Raw genomic sequence first — 24,912 nt, 5'->3', positions numbered from 1 at the left:
GAACTCCTATCCTTTCCCAGCTTCTCAGGAGTATTATATTGACAGCTAAACTTTTTTTCTTTATTATTTACACTCTAAATCTAATTATTCCCAATAGTTTCTCATTTAAAACATAACTTAAGTCTTCTCATTTAAAACATAACTCTCCTCAGACCAACATCTTCCCTCCACCTTTTATCTCTCCTTCTTATCAACTTTATAGATTTCCTGAAGAATTGTTTACATTGGCCTCCATATACCTTAGATCTCTGTGTATCCAAGTGGTAGCAGCATCTCATTTTGAAGAATAAAAGCATAATGTGTTTCAATTTTTTTTCTTTCTGTGACTTCATTGAAATTGTTCTTGTCATGAATGGTCTATACATCCAAAGATTATTTTTTCAGAAGTCATCAAATATAAGTCTCAGTCCCCATTTGGAGTTGTTAACTGTCCCCTCCTTCTTAAAGTACTATCTTCCCTTTGCTTTAGGAAACCACATTTTTCTGGTTTTCCACCTACTTCTTCAGAATCTTTTCCTGAGTTTATTGCAGATTCATTCTCTTTTCCCCAGCCAGTAAATACAATGGTCCGCAAGACACTTACTTTCCCACTTTACTCTTGCTCAAGTCTTACAACTCAGAGTTTTAAAGACTACCTACAAGCAAATGACTTAAAGTTTTAGCAACAGTTCAGGTAATCTCTCTGACCTCCAGACCTGGACATATAAGTGCCTTCCTCTATCCTTGCATACTCACTACAAATTCCTTCAAACTCAAAATCTTTGAGAATGTTGTCCTATCCGGGTAAACAACAAAAACAAACAGCAACAACAAAAACAGTTTATCTACTATTTACAATATATCTGACACCAAATTTGTAAGGTTTCTTTTTCATACCAACCACTTGTTTGAAAGATGGTATCCCCTCCCAAATTTATGTTGAAACATAATCGCCAATGCAACACTATTAAGAGGTGATGTGGCCTTTAGGAGGTGATTAAGTCAGGAGGGCTCTGCCCTAATGAATGGAATGAGCATCCTTATAAAAGGATGCTGGGTTGAAGGGAGGGCTCTCTTACTCTTCTGCTTTTCACCACATGTGCACACAGCAGATACAGCAACAAGGCACCATCTTGGAAGAAGGGATTGAGCTATTAGACACCAAACCTGCTGACACCTTGATCTTTAACTTCCCAGCCCCCAGAATTGCGAGCAATACGTTTCTACTGTTTATAAATTACCCAGTTTGTGATATTTTGCTATGGCAGCAAAAACAGACTAAGACATCAACCAATTCTCCAACTCTGGGGACACCAACTGAGTTTCAATTCTGACTTTGACTACCCAGATTTACTGTAGATCCCCCAGATTAAGGACTCAGTCCCACAGGACTTCTCTCAATTTTATATACCAACTGCAAGTCCCAGGTTGTCATCCTGTACTTCTAACCAACTGACTATAAATTAAGGGTTCCCAGACCTCCCACGTCAGCTTAGATAATTTGTTGAATGTCTCACAAAACTCAGGGAAATATTTACTTATGTTTACCAGTTTGTTATGAAAGATATTATCAAGGATCCAGATAAACCGCCAGAAGAAGAAGTCCACAGAGGAAGATCTGAAAAGGTCTTGAAAGCAGGATCTTCTGTCCCTATGGAGTTGGAGTATGCCACCCTCCTGGCATATGGATTCTTGTACAAACTTGAAAGCTCTCCAAAATCCATCCTTCAGGGTTATAGAGTCTTAATTAGGTATGATGGATTAAGCCAATCTCCAACACCTCTCCCCTCCCCAGAGGTCAGAAAGTAAGGTTAAAATTTCTAACTCTCTAATCCTGTCTTTGTCTTTCTGGTGACCAGCCCAGTTCCTAAAGCTATCTAGGAATCTCAGCCATTAGTCATCTAATTAGCATAAAAAAGGCACTCTCATTTCTCTCTGGAGACTCCAAGAGTCTTAGAAACTATTATGTAAGAAGTCAGGGACTAAGATAAAATATTATAACAAAAGATGTTCCTCACCCCCTACCATCTTCTAAAGGAATTTAGAAGCTCTGTGCCAGGAATCTGGAAGAGATTAAATATGTATTTCTTATTATGTCATACCAAGTCAGTTCTAAATCAAATTATATACAATCAAAGTAGAAGAGCCTAATCCTTTTGACTGCATTTAAATTGGCCTACAAAATATTGCACATGCCTTCGGGTAATATGCAATACTAGGAAAAAATAAACTGATATTAGTGATATTGATAAATTAATATTAACAAATTTCTCAGTCACAAAACAGATCTCACTGACATCAATTTTGGGAAATATTTCCATCAGGGCCGTGAGAGGTTAGTGGAAATCTATGCAACCCTCACTCCCCATGTTTTATCCATCGCTAAGTTCTGTAGCTTGTTTTACTTCCATAGGCTTCTTGCTCCTTAAACTTCCAGCGTGCCTTTTATTCCACTCTTGGCTCATAACTCATTTATTTTAATGACAAAATTGAAGCAGTCTAAAACAGTCTTTAAGTTCCCACCACCTTAACAAATTTAGAAGCAAAAGGGCCCATGCATCCTGGTTTCTTTTCTGTTAATTAAAGATAAAGTTTCTCCTCCTCCCATCTAAGGTAACTCCTCTCCTTTGTTTGCAATTTCTCCCTCTCTTCTGCATCCTGTCTTTACCCTCCTCACAAATCATTCCCTTCAACATTCAAACATATCATAATTTCTCACAACTTAAAAATGCTTTCTGGGTTCCGATTTCCATTTCAGGTAGTATGTCAGTTTTGTTCCCCTTTGTACTAAAGCTTTGTGGAAAACAAAAAATGTCTCCTCTTTCTCTATACTGCCTTTAATTTCTCTTCTTCACCTCTTAGGCCATCAGAATTAGACTTTCAGGCCAGGTGTTGTGGCTCACGCCTGTAATCCAAGCAATTTCGGAGGCCAAGGTGGGCAGATTACTTGAGGTTAGGAGTTTGAGACCAGACTGGCTAACATTGTGAAAGCCCATCTCTACAAAAAATACAAAAATTAGCCAGGCATGGTGGTGCAGGCCTATTCCTAGCTACTTGGGAGGCTGAGGCAGGAGAATTGCTTGAACCCAGGAGGTGAAGGTTGCAGTGAGCTAAGATCGCACCACTGCACTTCAGCCTGGGTGACAGAGCAAGACTCTGTCTCAAAAAAAAAAAAAAAAAATTAGTCATTCCTCCCCATCATGCCAACCAAACTGCCATCTCTAATGTAGAGTTCAGGAAGCAGAGCAACATCCAGCAAAAGAGGCTGAAAAGGGCATGCCAGTGTGATAGGAGGAAATAAGTGTGCTGCCCTGGAAATCAAGGAACAAAAGTAATTCAAAAGGAAGAAAACGATGGCCTGATTCAAACGCTGCGGAGGATGGAATAAGATGAGGAATGGAAAATGGCCATTGGACTGGGCAATCTGGAGGTCACTATGACCTTGATAAAAGTGAATTCCATAGAGACACTGAAATGAAAAATTTAATAAATAGGCTCAAAAGAGAATGGGAAGTGAGGACTGTAACAGAGTCCCCAAGGTCACAATACTGAGGGAGAACGCACAATGCTCAGCATATCGTTGTGTTTACAGTTATGATTTATAGCAGGAACAGGACACAAAACAAACACAATTGGCAAAAGGAAGACATGTAAGGAGTGAAGTCTAGGGGGAAATCAAGCATGAGCTTCCAAGTGTTCTCTCTCAGTAGAATCACATATTTAATTCCCCGAGCAATGAGTTGTGAGAAATGTTACCAACTAGAGAAGCTCATTAGAGTCTCACAACCCGAAAGTTTTATCCGACACTGGTTATGTGGGCAGTCTTTGACTGATGCATACCAAAATTCCAAATTCCCAGAGTGACAGTAGGTGTCTGACATGAGCCATATTGTTTGTGTAAACAGTTTGTATGCAATGAACCACTCTTATGGTTAATGGTGGTGGGAACTCTCCTGAAATCCATATTCCATTATAAGCAGATCATTTAAAGTCAGGCTTCTCATATGAACTCTTTTCTGCACAAGCAGAGAGAGTAAGCAGGCAGAAACTACTCTTCTGATGAATTTTGCTACAAAAGAGTTAAGAGAAATCAGATGGCAGTTGGAAAGAATATAGGATGTTAAAGGATTTTACTTTTTATTTCCTTATTTTTAATATGAGTGAGTTTCCCGGATGTTTGTATGATGACAGGAATGACACAGTAGAAGAGGAAATTTGGTGAGGCAGGACAGAGGAGGATATTTGAGTGGAAAAGGAGAATGGGATTCAACTCAGAATTAAAACATAAAGCTGGCGAGGTGCGGTGGCTCAGGCCTGTAATCCCAGCACTTTGGGAAGCCACGACGAGGGGATCACGAGGTCAGGAGATGGAGACCATCCTGGCTAACATGGTGAAACCCCGTCTCTACTAAAAATACAAAAATATGAGCCGGGCGTGGTAGCGGGCGCCTGTAGTCCCAGCTACTGGGGAGGCTGAGGCAGGAGAATGACGTGAACCCAGGGACCAGAGCGTGCAGTGAGTGGAGATCTCGCCACTGCACTCCAGCCTGGGCGACAGAGCGAGACTCCATCTCAAAAGAAAGAAAGAAAGAAGCGTAAGACTGCGAGGCAACAGGGTAAGTTGACCCATCATATGAGTAATGATGATTGTCAATAGACATACTAAATATGTGTCTACTTTAGTTATAAATTATATTAACAAGAGAGTTTTGTATGGTGACAACTAATATGATTAAGTATACAAAATCAATAACTATCCTATTTAAAAAATCTAGTGAGAAAGGAAAGATCACCATTCACGGTATCAGTAGGAAAACTACACTTATTTGGTACATGGAGAACTTATATGAAAAAATGCTGTAAAATATCACGAATGGGCATAAAATAGACAAGAATAAGTGGAGAAACATATCAATCAATGTTCTTGAAAAGAAAGACTAAATATTGTAATAGAGTATTTTCTCCTCAAATTAATTTAATCAAATGTACTCATTCAAATTGAAACTAATTTCACAGTGAGGAAGGTTAAAATAATGATTTAAAACTTTTTATTAACTAAATTATCCTCAAGTTATCTGAATCAAATTAGGTTTATTGATTCACATCAAAATTAATTGGATTTTATAGAAATCAAGCAAGTACTAAATTTTTTCCTCAATATCATTTATTTTGTATTATACAAATAATATATATTGATTGTAGAAAATTTTAAAGTACAAATAAGAATGTTTTAAAAAACGCAAAATACAACTATCCAGAAATGTAAGACCCAGGAAACAGCCCCTTCCTCTTTACATTTTATTGCATGTTCTTCCAAGTTTTTCTTAGGCTTGCAGTCCTTGACATGCACGGTTCTGATATGCAAAACTTTCTGTTACCATAGTTCTGTTGTAAGTCAGTCGCCCGCATCTTAGGTTGGAATTTCAGTCACTGCATTACGTTAACTGTGAGTAATTGCATAAACTACAAACTTTACTTCTTGCTCTTCTGTCCACCAATCCCTTTGCATAAAACATATGCACCTCAAAAATCAGTGACCAAAGATAACACCTCTTTCAAAGTCTGTCAGTAATTAGTCATGGCACATTTGTTATTCAGCTCATACACAGACAGCAAAGCTTATAGCTGTGTTACCTCTGTGTCTCCCAGTGATAAACCCATGTAACATTTTATAGAAATGGATAATTGAAAGAGAGAATTGACCAACAAAGTGAAAGATCAGCAAAGAAACAAAGAGTCATCATGTTGGAAGTGAAACTCAAATAGAATGTAAATGGAATTATAGAAGAAATAGCTAACTCTGGGAACATTGGCACTGTTGCCACTGAAGAGGAGTTTACTGGGGGCAAGCATATACACATGAATGAGGAGTGTAGTTGTGACAGGAAGGATGAAGATGTCCCAGAGAGGATGATGCCAGTAAAAATACTTGTGTTAAAGAAACTTTCAGAAATATTTCATGACATTGAAAGGGCAAAGGATTTCATGTTGGAAGCCCATCCAAACTTAAAGGGAATATGACAATTAGCCAAGGCATAGAAAAGATGCTTGCTCCATGTCATAAGTTATGTGACTTCAAGGCAGGCACTATTCAAACTACTCTTCACAATTTTTTTTTTTTTTTTTTGAGATTGCATCTCACTCTGTCACCCAGGCTGGAGTGCAGTGGTGCGATCTCAGCTCACCGCAACCTTCACCTCCTGAGTTCAAGCGATTCTTGTGCCTCAGTCTCCGAGTAGCTGGGATTAAAAGCATTTACCACTATGCCTGGTTAATTTTGTATTTTTAGTAGAGACAGGGTTTCACCATGTTAGCCAGGTTGGTCTTGAACTCCTGCCCTCAAGTGATCTTTCCTTCTCTCCCTCCCAAAGTGCTGAGATTACAGGCATGAGCCACCACATCTGGCCTATAATTTTTATTAATCAATAAAACACTTTAATTCCTAATGCTTCTAATGTGTTATATTAGAGGGTATTAAATAGACACGGTCATGCCTTGTGTAATGACATTTTGGTCAACAATGGACCACAATGATGGTGGTGCCATAAGATTATAGTGGAACTGAAAAATTCCTGTCACCCAGTGACATCATAGCCATTGTACCATTACCACGTAGTGCAACACACTACATTTTTTATGTTTAGATACACAAATACGCACCATTGGGTTACAACTGCCTACAGTATTCAGTACAGTAACATGCTGTACAGGTTTGTAGCACAGGAGCAATAGTCTATATCATACAGCTTAGGTGTATAGTAGGCTATACATTCTAGGTTTGAGTAAGTACACTCCATTATTTTCAAACAATGATGAAATTGCCTCAGGAGGCATTTCTCAGAATATATTCTCATTGTTAAGCCACACATGACAGTATTTCATTTCTGTATATAACTTAGACAGCAAGAAACAATTTGTGTAGTCATTTTTACAGTTTCACACTACCATACCACACAAGGTGCGCCAGTATATAGGGTATTATTCCCTTCTTTCTCTTTCTCTCTCTCTTTCTCTCTTTCTTTCTCTCTCCTTCTCTCTGCTTCATCTCTTGACCATCTCATAATAGTATATGTACTTTAACAAAAATGGGGCCATAAGGAAACCATTGTTTTAAATTCTACTTTATTGTTTCACATATAATACATTATTTTCACATTAACAAATATAAATAAACATCATTTTACATTTAGTAAATGCAGAATATTCCACTGATTGACTGTGCCAAACCTCAATTCAACTATTCCCTCTAATAAACGTTTAAATTATTGCTTTTGTTTACTAGTATGGGCAGAGCAGCAAGGCGCTTTCTAGAAGCTTAATTGCTGAATCAAACAGTATATGTATGCATTTTAAAATTTGATACATACTGTCGAACATATTACTAAACTGAATTTCCAAAAGTTACCCCAATTTACACTTCCAAGAGTGAAGAAGAATCCAACACTCAGAATCCATATCAACAGTAGCTATTTTTAGCCTTTTTAATCATTGATAATCTGAAAAGCAAATTTTTGCATTTTTTAAATTGTTCCACTGAATTAAGTTTGTGTGGTGTCATGTTATATATATTGGTTTTTATCCACAGTTCCTGGCTCCTAACTTCTACAGTACTTTTTATACTCTTGAGGCACTTTAGGCCTCAGGAAACAGAATCTCTGTCTCTGGCCTTCTCCTGACTTCTTTCACCTGCCCAAGGCAGGACTCTAATCTGATTGTGAGTCAAAAGACCCTCATTTCGGAGAGAGTCCTGCCCATAGTCTGGAGGAGGGAATGCTTCATGGAGAGACCTAGAAGAATCTGAACAGACGGGTCTTTCTGGGTTTAGATCATACTGTTTTTGCCCAATCACATTTTGACACAGTTACTCATGCTTCCATCATGGACAACCGATGAAGTCTCCATAAAAGGCCCAAAGGACAGGATTTGAGGAGCTTCTGGATAGCTGAACATGTGGAGCTTCCTGGAGGGTGTGTACCAATGCATCTCTTCATCATTATCCTTTGCCGTATCCTTAATAATAAACTGGTAAACGTAAGTTCTGTGGGCCATTCCAGCAAATTAATCGAATCCAAAGAGGGGATTGTGGGAATCCCAGCTTGAAGCTGGTCAGTCAGAAGTTTTGGAGGCCCAGACTTGAGACTGGGGGGAAAGAGGGGGTGGTCTTGTGGGACCGAGCCCTTAACCTGTAGAATCTGTTGCTATCTCTGATGCTATCTCTGTCAGAACTGAGTTGAAAGACATTGATGTGGTGTCCACTGCTTGGTGTGTGGGAAAAAGACCCACACCTTTGGTCACAGAGGTCTTCTGCGTTGACGATTATTGTGATGTGAGAGCAGAGGACAAATTTAGTTTAGGAGAGTTTTTCCCCAATACAATTTGTATTGGAGCAAAATGAGAGACCGTGGCAAATTTCTGTTTTCCATTGAGAAGCATACAATTTTAGGTCATATGGTTTAAAGTTATTCATATTCAAAGAGACTTTTTTGCAGTTCTTCAAAGACAGCTTTTATAGAATCCGATGTTATCTCAGCCTTTACAGACTAGAAAATAGGGGCTACCAGAAACAGAATACAAGTTTTAGATTCTATGACTTGTTCTTTTTACTGACCTGTTTGCCATAGATGTCTAGGCATTCATAATAATCCACTTGGATGTTGTTGTATGCTAAAAATGCTTCCAACATTGGAATCCCTAGAAAACAATGCAGGGATTGACACATATTGATTTTGACATTGACTTTATATCAAGAGTAAAAACATAACACTAAGAGTGGACAGAAGTAAGGAAAAAACAAAGTTAAAATAAAAGTGAGCAATAAATCAAATGTACTTAAATATCACAGGGTTAATTATCAACTTTATTACAACAAAAACGTCTTCAAAGTTTTGCAATAACTTTATATGTGATAAAATGATGCCCTTGCTATTTATGAGGTTTGGGTAGCATAGTAGATTTTTAGTAGTTGGGAAAATTTTAACACTGGAAATGTTCACATTTCCAACTTTTCTTGAATCCTCAAAAATTCTGATAAGATGAGAACTCTCATTCTTACATGGCAAATATAGACAGGAGCTGAAAAGTAACTGCTTCCTTTACTAAAGGACAAATTTAGTAATGTCTAACTTACCTTCTTTTTTCAATTATATCGCCTGCCTACCCTTTGCTTAAGAAAATAAATCAATCTTGAACCTCCTTGTAAATTTATATTACTAGGAAAAACAAAAGAAAACTCATTATGGACCCTGATTAACATATCAATTACACTTTGAAGGGACAGCAAATAAGCTTATTATTCTCTTTAGACATTTTGTTTCAGGAAATTATTTTTTCCTTCAACATTGTTCTGCTAAGTTCTTACCAACTACCTGACCAAAGAGATGACTTAATGCTGACATAACCTGAGTAAATGTGCTGTTTAGGGGTTATACAGGTTTCCAAAGAAGTTTCCATGGTCCTAATGAAAGCATTTATCCAACCTGATGTCACTGGACTCTGCTTTGCAGCTGAGAAACTTAGTCCTTTTATTTATCAGCCCCACAAATATCAGCTCACTTTTCCCTAAGAAGAGGGTATATGTAATCTGCTTAAAGTCACTATCAATATTTTGTGGGTAAATGTCAATGTCCTCTGAGAAAGTTATGGTCTTCCACTCCAGATGTAAATTACTTGCTTCAGAATTGACTTGGCTCTGAGAAAATTCTTAAAATGTGTGTTTTAGATAAGTAAGTAAACTTATGGCCCTTATTCCTTTCTACCCCCAAGTAACCTTCAAATTCTCAAAGGAAGGAAATAAAGAAAGACAAGGTACAAAAATATTTAACCAGTCATCAGGAGGATGATCCTCCTCTAATCCTTCCCCTGGATCTTGCTGAGGCGGGACAGTTCACAACCGGGTATAACACACACTGTTGGAACTGTGCTGAATTTCCCCCCAGCTTCTGCACACTCCCTCCTCCTCCTCCTCCTCCTCCTTCTCCTCCTCCTGCTAGTTCTCCTCCTCCTCCTCCTCCTCCTGCAACTGCTGCCGTTCCTTCTCTTCTTCTCCTTCTCATTTTCCTCCTCCTTCTCCTTCCTATTCCTCTTTTTCTTCTTATCCTTCTCCTTCTCCTCCTGCTTCAACTTCTCCTTCTTCTCCTTGAAATGAGGATCACATAAGTTTATTCCTGTACCTACTCACAAAAAAATCACCACGAATTCCAAGAAAATACAAAATTGGTGTGTTGCTTTGGTCACTTAGTTATCACAAGTTACAATCAGTGTTGTGATTTGCCAAAAGGATGAACATTTCCTGTTAAAGCTCTACAAATAACAAAGTACAATATTCCCTTAACTTCCACTACCATTCCATTTCTAGAAAAATCAGTCTATGCTAAAACCATGCAAAATGTATAATTTCTGTCGATACGTAAAATGGGGTTAGGTTCTAGGTTAAGATAAGTGGTTTTTTACCTCAATGAATGTCTGGTGGAATATTAGATTGCCATGCTACTGGGGACTTTTTCACTGTATGATGATGAAAACACCTACATCTTTGTCTCTAGCCTATTAAATGACACTGTTACCTCCTATTCTTTTGACAACCAGTAAAGCCTCTGAAATGTTTTGAGACATGCCCTAGGACTGAGCAGCATTTCTCTGTTGAGAATGATTGCCCCAGACTTTCTCGTTAACAATAGCTGGAAAACTCCCTTCATCCCAATTTCAAGAGTTCTGCTCTCTCAGTGGGCATGACTTCTCTCTAGGTCATTTCCTACTACCCTGGTACTGGCAATTCTTTAATTCCAGTAAGACCTACAATTCAGTAAACACACTGCCCCTTCACTGTCCCTCGACCTCCTCATGTCCCTCCTCACATTATTTAAAATCCATTTGTTTCTTACACTTTGCACCTGGGAACTCCTTCCAAAGGCTGTGCCTGAGCTCTGCAACCACTTTCCCCATTCATAGCAAGCCAGAAGTGCCTGGGAGTATGGCGTGTTTGCCATAGGCAGTCAAAGACTGATTGGTCCCAGAGTATAAAAACCTCGTTCCTTTGCTTCAAGGCTTGACAAAGCCTAAGGTGTGATTAATTTTTTCTCCAGAACTCCCCCAATGAATCAAGGCAAAGCAGGCAGTTCACCTGTAATCACACCACTGTGTGGCTTATTCTCCTTCCTTGCCCTGCATCCTTCACTCCTTTGCTGGTCTTTCCTGGGGAACATCTCTTTGTTAACAATTTGAACATGACTATTCATCCCGAAGCCTGCTTCTGGAGAATCCAACCAAAGATACTGAACAGAATAACAAAAAACCTTACTTCTGAAGATAGGTGGCAGGACTTCAAGGAATGGTCTTGTATTGCTTTACAAAGCCGAGACAATGAGCACCTGGAATCTTAACTCATCTCTCCCTGAGTCTATCTGCCCAGAGTTAGTTATTCTACCCTACTCTTTCTTAGATAAGGAACCCTTGGAAGATAAGCACATCCCTCAAAGCAACCATCACCAAGCAAAGACACTGTGCTGGCCCAGCCGTTTCTGTAAGAAGATTCTAGAAGAACTCTAATTTTGAGTCTTATTTATTTTACAAAGATTAGAGAGAATAAAAGATACTTAGCTGGTTTCTCATTAAGGAAATATAATTCATCATGGCAATGAACAGAAGCAAGAACAATCTAGGGTTAGAATGTTGTTTCTCAGCTCCCTAAAACGAATGCTTGTTAATTAGGTCCAATTACTCTTTTCGCGAAGATCTCGTAGCACATTGTGTGTTCCTTAATAAAGTCTCTTGTTTTGATTCTGTGACATACAGCTACATTTTTACTAATTGCCAGGGGTCTTTATCTTCATCATCTTTATAGATACTCCACAACAACTAACTTCTTGGTCCTCCCAAAGTAAGCTCTCAGTAAATGTCAGTCTGTTGACTGACTCAGATAGTGATTGACTGAATATCCTTTTCATGCTCCTGTTGTGGGAGGGTATAACTCTCTTATTCATCAAGTCAATCACATTCTCCCATTAGCACTAGTGTCTGTCTTATCCACCCTTCTCTCTCACTTCATCCCTCCTGTAATAGCCCAGGATCAGGGTTAAGGTATATCTCACCCAAACTCTTGAAATTTCAGCCCTGTTGTCCTCCCTGTCACTGATCATTTTCAGTTCCAGTCCAACTTCCTTATTGTGGTCTCACTCTAAAATCAGAGCATACCACTCATGCAAACCCTTTAGTGCTCCCTACACGCCTCTCTAACTTCATTTCCCATCACACCTGTGATCCTCTTATAAATTCCAGCTTTTCTGAACAATGTCCCAACATGCCACCTCTTCCAGAGGCATTTCCACAGTCCACTGCCTCAAATTGGAATGTGCACCCTCTTCCTGTGAGCCTGCGAATGCCCCCTCCCCTCAGTTCCTTTCAGCTCCAAAGTGCCTTCTTTGAAACCTTGTTACTTCTCTAGGAAGACCCATGAAAATTCACTATTATTGGCACATATCTTCAATGTAGTTCTCCAGACATGGTAATGAAATTTCTGTTTGGAAGTGTTTTTCACCCATAGACTGTGAATTCCTCCAAGAAGGAGGTTGTCTCCATTCTGATTTGCATTCCTGGAACTTGGTAATGACAGGTTGAGGGAGTTTTGCACAGAGAAGGTACTCAATTCATTCTGGCGGAATGCAGGGAAGAATGAGGGTTGACTAGTCATTTCTTGAAAACTTCGTTTATTCATTCATTCATTCTTCATTCATTCATTTGTTCATTTTGATTATTCTCTTATTGGGTGATTCCTAAAAATGGGTAGAGTATTATAATAGAAGCTCGTGAGAGACCTAATATCATAAAACATGAGGCCACTTGTCAGAGCCAGAAACACTGAAAGCCAAGATCACTTATCTCAGGATTTTGCTTAGAGCCAACCATGTAAATATAATATAAATTTACATTATTATAAATAGAAATAATAATATAATATCAATAATATAATTTATTATACTATAATATAAATAATATATAAATATAAATAATAATAATAACAAGATCTCACATGCATATATCACTTAACAGTTTTAAAGCACTTAAATGTTTTCACTCTATTTATCACATTTTACACCATCAGAAAAATTTGGGAGAGGCTTCTGGGTTATAATCACCCCTATATTATTGACAGCAGAACTGATTACATGACTTGTCTAAGTTTACTTGTGTGACGGAGTGTGAAAATACCCCAGTTTTTCACCCATTTTGGTGCCTATGGTTCTGACTACATAACTTTGCAATACTCCTACTCGGACTCTGGCTCCAGCCACATGACTTTCTTTGGTCCAGTGAGTCTGACAGGGTCTTGAAGGGTCTTGAAGAGACCCTGTACAACTAGGCTTGCTCACTTTTGCCCTCACCATAACCATGGAAAGGACCTGACCAGGCTAGGCTGCTGTTAACAGGGAAGAAAGAAAACTACCTACAGCAGAGACCAGCCACATCAGTCATCCCAATCAAGGTTAAGAGTCCAGATATATGAGTGACCCAGCCAAGACTAGAAGAGCTGCCCAGATGACGTCAGACTAAATCACCAGCCCTCAGAGTCATTAGTTAACTATATCTTACTGTTTTAAGCCTCTTAATTTTGAGGTGGTTCTTTATAAAATATTATTGTGATGACTCATCCATTTAATAAAAGCAAAGGTAGAACTAGAGAAGATAATGACTAAAATCTTATTTTTATAGCAGTATCTCTTTATAGATACTGGCTGCCCTGTTGGCCATTAGTGGCCCAGGCATTGAAGATGCAACATATCCAATTTAAAGAGTTTCTATTTCCCTCCATTCCCTGGAGGATTATCCATCTTGAGTAGCTCTGTGACTTCTCAGTGGGAAAGCACAGAGATACTTATTTACATCATGGACTTCTCATGATTTTCTAACTTCCAAATTATCTTTCTTATTGGAAATGTAATTTTTTAATAGTCACTTATCCCTAGCTATCCTACATTGAGAAATATGTACCTAGTCCAGTTGTGAGTGGCGACCTATGGAGATGATGGCATTCACTCATGCGAGGCAAGACAGAAGTTTTATATGTAAGTTTCAGGGGCAGAAATGTAAGATATGAAGAGATGGATAGAGAGTCTGTAGAGGAGATTTATTCCAAGTTCCCTCTTACAATCAAGTATGAAGAGCCCAGGGAGAGAGAGAAGAAGATCACAAGGCATGAGCTGAAATGAGGGATTTGGATGGGACTTGGCCAGCTGGATCATGGCAGGATTTGGGAAGGAGGCAGAGATAATGCTCTGGAGCCCAAATAACAACCTTTTTCAGTGGAACATAGAATATGGCTCTCATGAAATGAGAACAGAATGGAACACAGCATATGCTTGTCAGCAGCCTTGGACTTTAACAGCAGTTGAACAACTGACAAAATCCATTTTGGTGGGGGCACAATACTTACTTATAGGGCTTGGCATCCATGATTCTGATGCAAGCACGTCACATGCCTTATGGGTACCAAACACTGATGAAATGAGAAGATTTCTACAGATTCAGTGGATAACCCAGAATGATTGCATGACTTTGAAGTGGGCGTTAAGGCCCTGCATTTATGTAGGTGTGGGCAAGGGGCAACAAGTTTTGGTGTTAAAATAAATGTTTAACCGGCCGGGCGCGGTGGCTCAAGCCTGTAATCCCAGCACTTTGGGAGGCCGAGACGGGCGGATCACGAGGTCAGGAGATCGAAACCATCCTGGCTAACACGGTGAAACCCCGTCTCTACTAAAAATACAAAAAAATTAGCTGGGCGAGGTGGCGGGCGCCTGTAGTCCCAGCTACTCGGGAGGCTGAGGCAGGAGAATGGCGTGAACCCGGGAGGCGGAGCTTGCAGTGAGCTGAGATCCGGCCACTGCACTCCAGCCTGGGGGCAGAGCGAGACTCTGTCTCAAAAAAAAAATAATAATAATAATAATAATAATAAATGTTTAACCCACAGGCTGGTGATGTCAGAATATTTGGGTTTCAATTATTAAAATTAAAATTGAAACAAAATATCACCATGATGTGCTACCATATCTAAGAGAATGGCTGTGATGAAAAAGGACAGATAATACCAAGTGTTGACAAGGATAAAATGCAACAGACTCACAGAATGTTGGTAGCAGTGTAAATTTGTACAACCATTGTTGCCCAGTGCCCACTAATGCAGAATCTATGCATATTCTCTGACCCAGCACTTCTGGTCCTAGATATAAACTCAATAGAAACATGTACCTATGTTCACCAGAAGATGTATAGAAAAAAAGTTCATGGCACTTCTTCTTGCCATAGGCAAAAACTGAAGACAACACAAATGGCCATCAAATGATCAAATGAATAAATAAATTCTGAAATGGTCACACAGGAAATAGCATAGAACAATTAAAATCAACAATTTGCAGCCACATTCAATAATCTGAATGAAGTCCACAAACTTAATATTGACCAAGAAGAGAACATTAGAGGACATGCGATATAATTCCATTTATATAAAATTCAAAAACAGGCAAAATGAAACAGAGCTGTCAGAAGTGAAGATAATTGGTTATCTTGAGAGAAATAGGCAGTGGTATCTAAAAGCGGAATGAGGGGTTTTGGAGAGGATGGCTATGCTCTGGTTCTTGATCTGGGTGCTAGTTACGTGGGTATTTTTAGGTTATGAAAATTCATAGAGTTGCACGCTTTTGATTTGTACACTATTCTGTATGTATATTATATTGGAATTAAACATCAAGTGAAAGTAATATGATGTGATAAAAATGTGGTTGTCTTACAAAGAGTTGACACTCTCTGTCTTCATTGCTGAACTAGTAAATTATGATCTCTGAGTTTTAGCTTTCTTGTTTAAAAAACGGGGATAATGCTATCTGTTCTGTTTATTCATGTGGTTGATTTAAAAATCAAGTGAGTTAATGGGCATTTAAAAAAAAGAAGCTTTGTAAACGGTATAAATGTATACACATGGAAGTTATCCTTATTGGAACAAAAGCAAAAGAGGGTTGTCATTTTAATGTTTAAATGATTTTGCACTGTTAAGGAATACCTCCCTTTGGCAAATGATAGTAATTGTACGTGTTTTGGATCAAGTTTTAAAAAGCAGGTTTGTCAATTATATAATAGTCTTTAATGCACCCAGATTGTTGCTTTTGTTTCAGAAAACAGAAAATTACATGATAGCTTGTAAATGGCACACTCAATTTCACACACTGAGAATGCTTGGAAAGTGAAAGGTCCACACATAATGCAGGAACTCAAATTTAATGGCATCAAATGATACATAATTTGATGCGTTCAACCACATTTCCAGAAATTAATCACTGAGTGTCTGCGTCTTTCCATCCTTCATGACTTGGTACATCAAAAGAAAACTGCCCTTTTTTGCCATTGCACTGCTAATCAGTAATAGTTCTTTCCATTTAGCATTTCAATCCTATGTTCAGCATCTGGAAACATTTTTAAAGGTTAAACTGCTACTCCCTTATTCAATTTAGTAAAGTTTCAAAAACCATAATGAGCTTTCTTTTTGTGCCTCCCAACATGCTTAGAATCACCTTTAGAAATCAATGGAAACTTTGCATGTTAGAGTAAAAACTGAAAGTAAAGATTAGGAGAGAAAACTGGAATGCATGACCTGCAGTTTCTTCCTCTTCCACTAATGTTTCTTTAGATCAGGGTTTTCCAACAGCATCACAATGGAACTTTGAGGATGGCTATGGTTATGTGCATTGTCTTGTGCCTTGTAGAATGTTTAGCAGCATTCCTGGCCTCTAAGCACCTGATGCCAGTAGCACCTCTCCCCTAACTGTGACAAGCAAAACCAAATATTTCCAGCTATTGCCAAATATCCCTGGGGCAGGGCAGGTGTTGGATAGTCTGTAAAATCTCCTCCAATTGAGAACCACTGTTCTAGATGAATATCTGCTAGCACCTTTGTCTTCAGATCTGCTCCCTCACATCTACGCCTTCATGGAATTTCTTCCAGACTTTCTGGAAATCATCTGCATCTAAAGTGCCTTGATCAGAGAGTATACACGTAGCCTGATGGTTTGGCAAACCCTGTATTTTTGCCTTGTTCACTGGGCGCAGTGGGTCACTGTCTACTATCTCCACCTTCACAGCATACTTCTGTTGAAGGTATTAAAATTTGAGAGGGTCAGAGAGGGCAGTAAAGACAATATAGGAAAGAAGGCAATCCTTGAAGAGAATAAGGTAATATTCAGGTGTGCCTGAGAAAGACCTTTATGATGCTATGCTGTGTGTCTCTGCGTACCTGGTGCATACTGGTGTAAGAGTCTCTTACACATTCAGGTGCAAGAGGGATGACTTCCGATTACCAGCAAATAAGATTCTTTGCCTTTTCTTTTCTTTTTTTTTTTTTTCCCAGCCACAGAACCATGTTCAGCCCATGAGCAGGGGCTGAATGTAGGTGCCAGGAAACTAGTTTTCTGAGAACAACCCGCAGTCTTCGATGGATGGAAACTGGCAGATAATGATTTCAGTTCTCTTGTCCCTTGATGAATGGGAGTTAGTAAATAATGATTCCAGCTCCCTCCACCCTTCATCAGGATCATCAGGATATCCCTGCCAGTTCCCCCAGGCAGGACTGAGCTCCAGCTGACCACAGTAACATGGTTGCTTCTTCTTGTTTGTTTCACTTCCCTACTTCACTACAGAGTTTCCTCTGATCATTGCAGAATAAATTACTTTCCCTTGAATCCTGTTTAGGAGATTGGTTCTGAGGAAAACTAAAGCAAGAGCATGTGGTGGGATATGGATTTGTGCTGTTACATTTGCTTCCTGTATGCTCCAAGACCATGAAGCTCATCTTGAGAGAATCCAAATCCATGGGGCTTCTCCTGGTCCAAGTATTATTTGATCAGAAAGAATACTTTCTGCAGTTACATACAGAGAATTTAGTCTTTTCTTCCTTGCTAGGATTTGCATAACAATACATATTTTCAATGGGTAAACAATATAACATAACTAGGTGATGTTTTCTTATTCTATTTTATCATTTACTCAGATAGGCACAAAATGTTGCACGGTAATTCAAAGCTCTTTTAATCTTATAAGGTCATATTCTAGGAACAAATAATTTACGATGACTGTATAACAAGGAAAAGATAATTCTATAGGATTCTGAAACACCACAGACACAAAATAAGTCATCCTAGAGGAGGAAATGTACTTGTTTTACTTTTTAAACATAGTTTAGTCATATTTCCAGTTGATAAAATGCAATGCTTTTTACTCTAATGTCCAACTTTGAGAATCTCTCCGTATACAACTCCTTAGCATGTTTGCATCAAAATTCAACCAGAAATGATTTTGCATGATGAATTGAGCTGATTGTGAAAGAGTGCAGTGAAAAATGTACATGCAAACTACAAATGTTGAATGGACAATGAGTGGCAGGAAGGGAACATTTATCAATACTGTATGCCTATGAGGACTTATTTATTTAATCTTTTTGAAATTAGGTTGTCTTTAAACATTTTTGGAATTCAAGACAAAGCACAAAGTCTTTTAAACACATTGCATCTGTTTACTGACTGCTTACTTGAGCAAAGATTACATTCATTTTTATTATTTGTTCATATACTCAAGTTTAAACAGGCGTTTTAAAAGTATAAAAAAGACTGAACCACAAAAAAAGAAATAGTTCCAAACAACAGGATACTAATAAAACTTTAAGAGAAGACATCTAGTTTGAAAAAAAAAAAAGATATTCAACACTGCAATAACTAAGATAATGTTTCAGAATGAGAGCAACTGGAATGGACAGAATAAAACATGGTAGGGCTAATTGCATAAAGCACTATGCATAGCAGAGTGAATATGCTAATACCGGTATCCATTCCCTTTGGTAGTGTACTCCCACATTGACTCTGGGCTTGTCCTTGGGAATTGCTTTGGCCAATGAGACAGTGGAAACTTGATGTAATCAGACTTGAATGTGTACTTCCTGCTCCACATAGTCTCTCATGCTCCAGCAGGCTAGCCTGGCTTTGTTCTCAGAGCAGTGACAGCCTTCCAAGACAGACCACATGGAACAGTACTGAGTTGTTTCATTTGAGGCTGTCCTAGACCAACTAGCCTCCAGGTATCCACCAGCTAAATGTCAATGCTTGAGAGAGCCTAGGAGAGATTAATGGAGACTGACCCAGAAACAAAACTTTCCAGCAGACCCACAGACTTAATGGAAGTAATGAAGATGATTTTAAAGTCACTAAGTCTTGAAGTACTCAGCAATATTAAGTATACCTACTAGGTACAGATAATGAATAATCACTGGAGTAGAAAATAAGATGGGAAATATTTGTTAAGCAGGTGGGTTAGCCTTCATACTTATCAATCAGGGTATTGGACGCAAGAGTTAACACACCAAATAAATATAAGCATGATGAAAAGTTTTCCTGACCCACTGTCAGAGGCACTTTCTCTGTTAGGAGGTTTGCTAAACAATTACAAAGTTAAAAAATCTTTGGGACCCACTTGGGTTCCAGAATTGATAGAAAAATTATTTTAAAATAAAGATATTTGTGATTCAACAGATACAGAAAGAAGGCTTCCCAGGGCTTCCCTTATCTCAGTAAAAACAAAAGTTCTGGGAATGAGGCTGCTATAAATCCCCTCTCTGAGGGAGTTTTATGGCTATGAAGAAAAAAATGGAGAAGGCCATTTGGACCTGCATAAACAAACAGTATCACAAACTTTTATCTCCCATTGGTTTTCCTAGAAACCCATTTGTTTTTCCCATAGAAGTCTTTTCTCTACACACCATAAAATTATGTATATAAACCCTCATCTTTAGCTATTTATAGAGCCCCAGCTTTCGTGCATTCCCACATGCATATGGATAAACTTTATTTTCCTGCAAATATGTCAGTTTCAATTTAGTTCACATGTCCCCAAACACTGAACTTAAGAGGGTAGATGCAGTTTTTCCTCCTCAATAGAACACATACAGAAGTCCCATTACTCAACAGTTCAAGTGCTGAGACTAAATTCTTACCTGGAGGCTGGGCATGATGTGGCTCAGGCCTCTAATCCTAGCACTTTGGGAGGCTAATGGAGCCCTTGAGCTCAGGAGTTTGAGACCAGCTTGTGCAACCCCGGTGAGAGCCATGAGGAAATCCTGTCTCTACCAAAAAATTAAAAAATTAGCTGGGAGTGGTGGCCTGCACCTGTGGTCCCAGATACTTGGGAGATTGAGGGCGAGGTGGAGGTCTCAATAAGCTGAGATCGTGCCACTGCACTCCAGCCTGGGTGACAGAGTGAGACCTTGTCCCAAAAAAGAAAAAAAAAAGGAAAAAATTCTTACTTGGAATCATTCATGTTACATTTGAACCCATGGCCATGTTAATCAAAGCACTGACATTTTATTAGCAATTATTAATTTTATTAAAATATACCAGTGATGTACATATACCATGTATGCTATTTATGCTACAGCACCAGTATATTTCAACATGATTTTTAGATAATGTTGGTTTTAAATAAAGAAAATGTAAGAATAATTGCCACGGATTTCATACTTGCCACAGATCTCATAATATCAAAGTTCTGATCATGCTTTTCTAAATATGTAAATAAGTGAGACTAGCAATTCTTAAACGTTGCTACATATTAGAATCACCTAAATACCTTTAAAATGACTCTCAATGCCCCAGTAGCACCCCAGAACAAATATGCTGGAATTATGGAACTGTCATATAGATATCAAAAATGTTTCCCTTGAACCTGGGAGGCAGAGGTTGCAGTGAGCCAAGGTCGTGCCATTGCACTCCAGCCTGAGGAACAAGAGCCAAACTCCATCTCAAAAAAAAAACTTCAAGTTTGTCAGGTAATTCCAATGGTGCAGCCAAGTTTGAGAATCAACAGCTTAGTCCTAGATCTGTGCTTTCCAATACAATAGCCATGAGTCACATGTGGCTAGTAAGTATTTGAAATATGGCTAGTCTGAATCAAGATGAGCTGTAAGTAGAAAATACAAACCACATCTTGAAGATGTAGTATAAAAAAATATAAAATATCGTGTTACCATGCTGTTTTGGTTACTGTAACCTTGTACTATAGTTTGAAGTCAGGTAGCGTGATGTCTCCAGCTTTGTTCTTTTTGCTTAGGATTGTCTTGGCAACGTGGGGTCTCTTTTGGTTCCATATGAACTTTAAAATAGTTTTTTCCAATTCTGTGAAGAAACTCATTGGTAGCTTAATGGGGACGGCATTGAATCTATGAATTACCTTGGGCAGTATGGCCATTTTCACAATATTGATTCTTCCTATCCATGAGCATGGTATGTTCTTCCATTTGTTTGTGTCCTCTTTGATTTCACTGAGCAGTGGTTTGTAGTCCTCCTTGAAGAGGTCCTTCACATCCCTAGTAAGTTGTATTCCTAGGTATTTTATTGTCTTTGAAGCAATTGTGAATGGGAGTTCATTCATCATTTGGCTCTGTGTTTGTCTGTTATTGGTGTGTAGGAATGTTTGTGATTTTTGCACATTGATTTTGTATCCTGAGACTTTGCTGAATTTGCTTATCAGCTTAGGGACATTTTGGGCTGAGACGATGGGGTTTTCTAAATAGACAATCATGTCATCTGCAAACAGGGACAATTTGACTTCTTCTTTTCCTAATTGAATACCCTTTATTTGTTTCTCTTGCCTGATTGCCCTAGCCAGAACTCCCAACACTATGTTGAATAGGAGTGGTGAGAGAGGGCATCCCTGTCTTGTGCCAGATTTCAAAGGGAATGCTTCCAGTTTTTGCCCATTCAGTATGATATTGGCTGTGGGTTTGTCATAAATAGCTCTTATTTTTTTGAGATACATTCCATCAACGCCGAATTTATTGAAAGTTTTTAGCAGAAGGGTTGTTGAATTTTGTCAAAGGCCTTTTCTGCATCTATTGAGATAATCATGTGGTTTTTGTTGTTGGTTCTGTTTATATGCTGGATTTTGTTTATTGATTTGCTTAAGTTGAACCAGTCTTGCTGAATAAAATCTTAAAGGAAAAAGGGAGATAGAACCTCTAAACAATAATCAATATTGTTCCTGCTAACCATTTTATTAAATTCAGATTTTTTCATGATCAAATATTTTTCCACAGATGTTCCTCAACTTACAATGGAGTAACAGCCCAAGAAACCCATTGTAAGTTGAAAGCATAGTAATTGGAAAATGCATTTAATATACCTAACCTACCAAACATCATAGCTTAGCTTAGCCTATCTTAAATGTGTTCGGAACACTTAGCTTAGGGTTGGGCAAAGTCATCTAACGCAAATACCGTTTTATAATAAAGTGTTTAATATATCATGTAATTTGCAGAATGTAGTACACTGTAGAGTATCAGTTGTTACCTTTGTGATCAAGTAGCTGACTGGGAGCTGTGGCTGACTTCTCAGCATAGTGAGAGGGTATCGAACCAAATATTGCTAGCCTGGGAATAGGCTGTAATTCAAATTGCAGTTTCTACTGAACTCACACCACCATAAAGTCCAAAAGTTGTAAATCTAATCATTAAAAGTTGGGAACCATTTGCTCTAAGAAACCCCTACATTACCATTCTCTTTATTGAGTGGACAACAGTCTACCTGCGACACTGATGTGGTTGAATGTTTTTGAATAGCATCAGTAAAAAGAAAGACCATGAAAGGGAGAATGCTGCATATGAATAATGTAGAGCTAATTCTATTTTCAGTCTAATTTTAAACCATTTAGAGCTAGCACACACACACACACACACACACCACACACACACACACATATATATATATATATATACATATTTATATTTATATATAAAACTCTGGCCCAGGATATATTTTAACTTATTTCACATCTCCTAGTATCATCCTATTATTCATCAGGTATGGAGACAAAAGTGGCTCCATCTTGGATGCTAATCTACAGTGTTAAATTCTGATCATCCCTAGTCCCGTGAACACCACCTGATTGCTACTTTATTTACTGTCCCTAGTGTAAGAAACTCTACTCTTGCTTTTAGAGTAAAGCAACCTTGATGTTATCACACAAATTAGAGATTGTGACACACATAGCATTCTTTCTTGTTTTGGAGAGCTGCCTTTCATTGTCTTGCTGGAATATGTATACCTTTTCCCTATAGTAGATAAACCTTGGGTCTGGGGAGTAACAGGTGCAGAGATCTACTTGTCTTGTGGCTGCCTAAGGCCATGCTTCTGTCTCTAAGTTCCCGAATAAATCCATCAACACCGACAAACTAAATTTGTCTGCCTTCTCTTTGGCTTCTCGGCTTCTTTAGCATTTGGGGGTCACTTTGCTTATATGACTCTTTCATGGAACATCAGATGAGAATTATCATCTATGGCTTGAGACCATTTCTTTCCATTTCTAAAACATTTTATTTTGTAGTACAGGGCTTCCTTTAGTTCCAGATACATTTATTTCCTAAGTCACTGTGGCAAAACTTGTAAAATTAATATATTCACAAATTCTCATAATAAAATACCTTTCTCATTATTTAAAATATACTAAAATGTGTATTTTCCCCAAATCATTAGTTTTTGTCACTCCTGGAGTTTGTTTGTACTTAGGCATGGTGGAGTATTCCGTTGTCAGCCAAAAGAAAAAAGGAGTCACCTTGTGACAACGCTGGTCATGGGACAAACATGATCATCATCTTCGTCCCCCTGGTTAATGGTTTCCAGCTCAATCACTCATCACCCTTTCATAAATCTAAGCCCCTCCTTTTGCTATTTTCATATTAGTTTTTATGTATTTTGCTCACAAATCTTCATTAAGTCAGAAAAAATTATCTGTATTTTTTGTTTTTCACTCTTAAGTTAAATCTGCCTTAAATGAAACAGCCAAGACAAATAATGAGGAAGAAAATGATAAACTGTTACATTTGAATGGATTGTGCTTCTCCTGCTTCACCCTCTGAATGTGAACTCAGAAGCAAAAGAGTCAGTGGAATGAGAATGTTGACTTGATATTTACCAACTTTGCTCAAAACATATTTACAAGATGCTCATGTATTTTATTGGCTTTCACCATAAGAAAATATGCAAAGCTGGGAACCACTGTGGAGACATGATTAGGAAAGTGAGCCCTCAGCATTAACTACCTGAGCAAGGTACAATTGGCCCAACCATTTATGTTCCCCTGAAGGCACTTGTCACATTCTGCCTTAAATTATAGTTACAGTTATGCATTTTTCTATGCTATTTGATAAATTCTCTGAGGGCAGGATGCTGCCTAGTACATAAAAACTGGTAATATTTGTAGAATAAATGGAATATTTTAAGCACTTCTGCATGCTCCCCAGAACAATTAGCTCATCCAGAAGCCTATTCAACAAACACATTGATTGAGTGCTCTAGCATGCACCTACTCTGTGACATTGGGAATTATTTCAAAAGTAAGCTCCTTCCAGGTTTCTCCTTCCTAGTAGCAAGCAGACTGAATTCAACTGGAACTCAAATTGGAGTAAACTGTTTAGATATGACTTCATATCGCTGCTTTGCATGTTTGGTGTTGGAGAGTACAGCTAGAGTCTATCTTTAGTTAATGGTTCTTAAGGAATTTATTTGCAAGTAATTGCAATATTTATCACATTTTTAGTGTGTCAGAGCTAGGGACACCAAAATGTTCTTTTACCTCTTAATTCTGTTTTTTACATATTTATTACCCAGTGAACTGAGAAAAGGCTTTCAAAGTGCTAATATCTATCCTATCTCTGTCTGTTTTTTCCCTTCAGTGTTCATTCACAAGTAATAGTAGCTATCATTTACTCAGACTCTGCTATAAACTGGGTGCTTCATGCACTTGTGTTTAATTTTTTACAGCCTCACAAATGAAAGATTATAATGCTTGTTTTTCAGATGAGAATTAATTTACATAATCTTCACAACCTTTCAAGGTGTATTAGCCAGAGTTCTCCAG

The 24,912-nt window shown here is 38.3% G+C and overlaps 1 long non-coding RNA gene across 2 annotated transcripts in view; it reads right to left on the bottom strand.

Annotated features, from left to right (window-relative positions):
* Window positions 1-24,912, bottom strand: part of LOC117068455 — an 81,722-nt gene that overhangs the window by 53,137 nt on the left and 3,673 nt on the right. For both annotated transcript variants that reach the window (XR_004431130.1, XR_004431129.1), the window contains exon 3: window positions 8,588-8,670. This is a non-coding gene — a long non-coding RNA (uncharacterized LOC117068455). The remainder of the gene's footprint in view (window positions 1-8,587; window positions 8,671-24,912) is intronic.

Source organism: Trachypithecus francoisi, unplaced genomic scaffold (assembly GCF_009764315.1).
Source record: "Trachypithecus francoisi isolate TF-2019V2 unplaced genomic scaffold, Tfra_2.0 Lachesis_group21, whole genome shotgun sequence".
Taxonomy (NCBI): domain Eukaryota; kingdom Metazoa; phylum Chordata; class Mammalia; order Primates; family Cercopithecidae; genus Trachypithecus; species Trachypithecus francoisi.
Note: the sequence above shows the minus strand (reverse complement) of the source record. Positions and strands in the feature narration are given on the sequence as shown.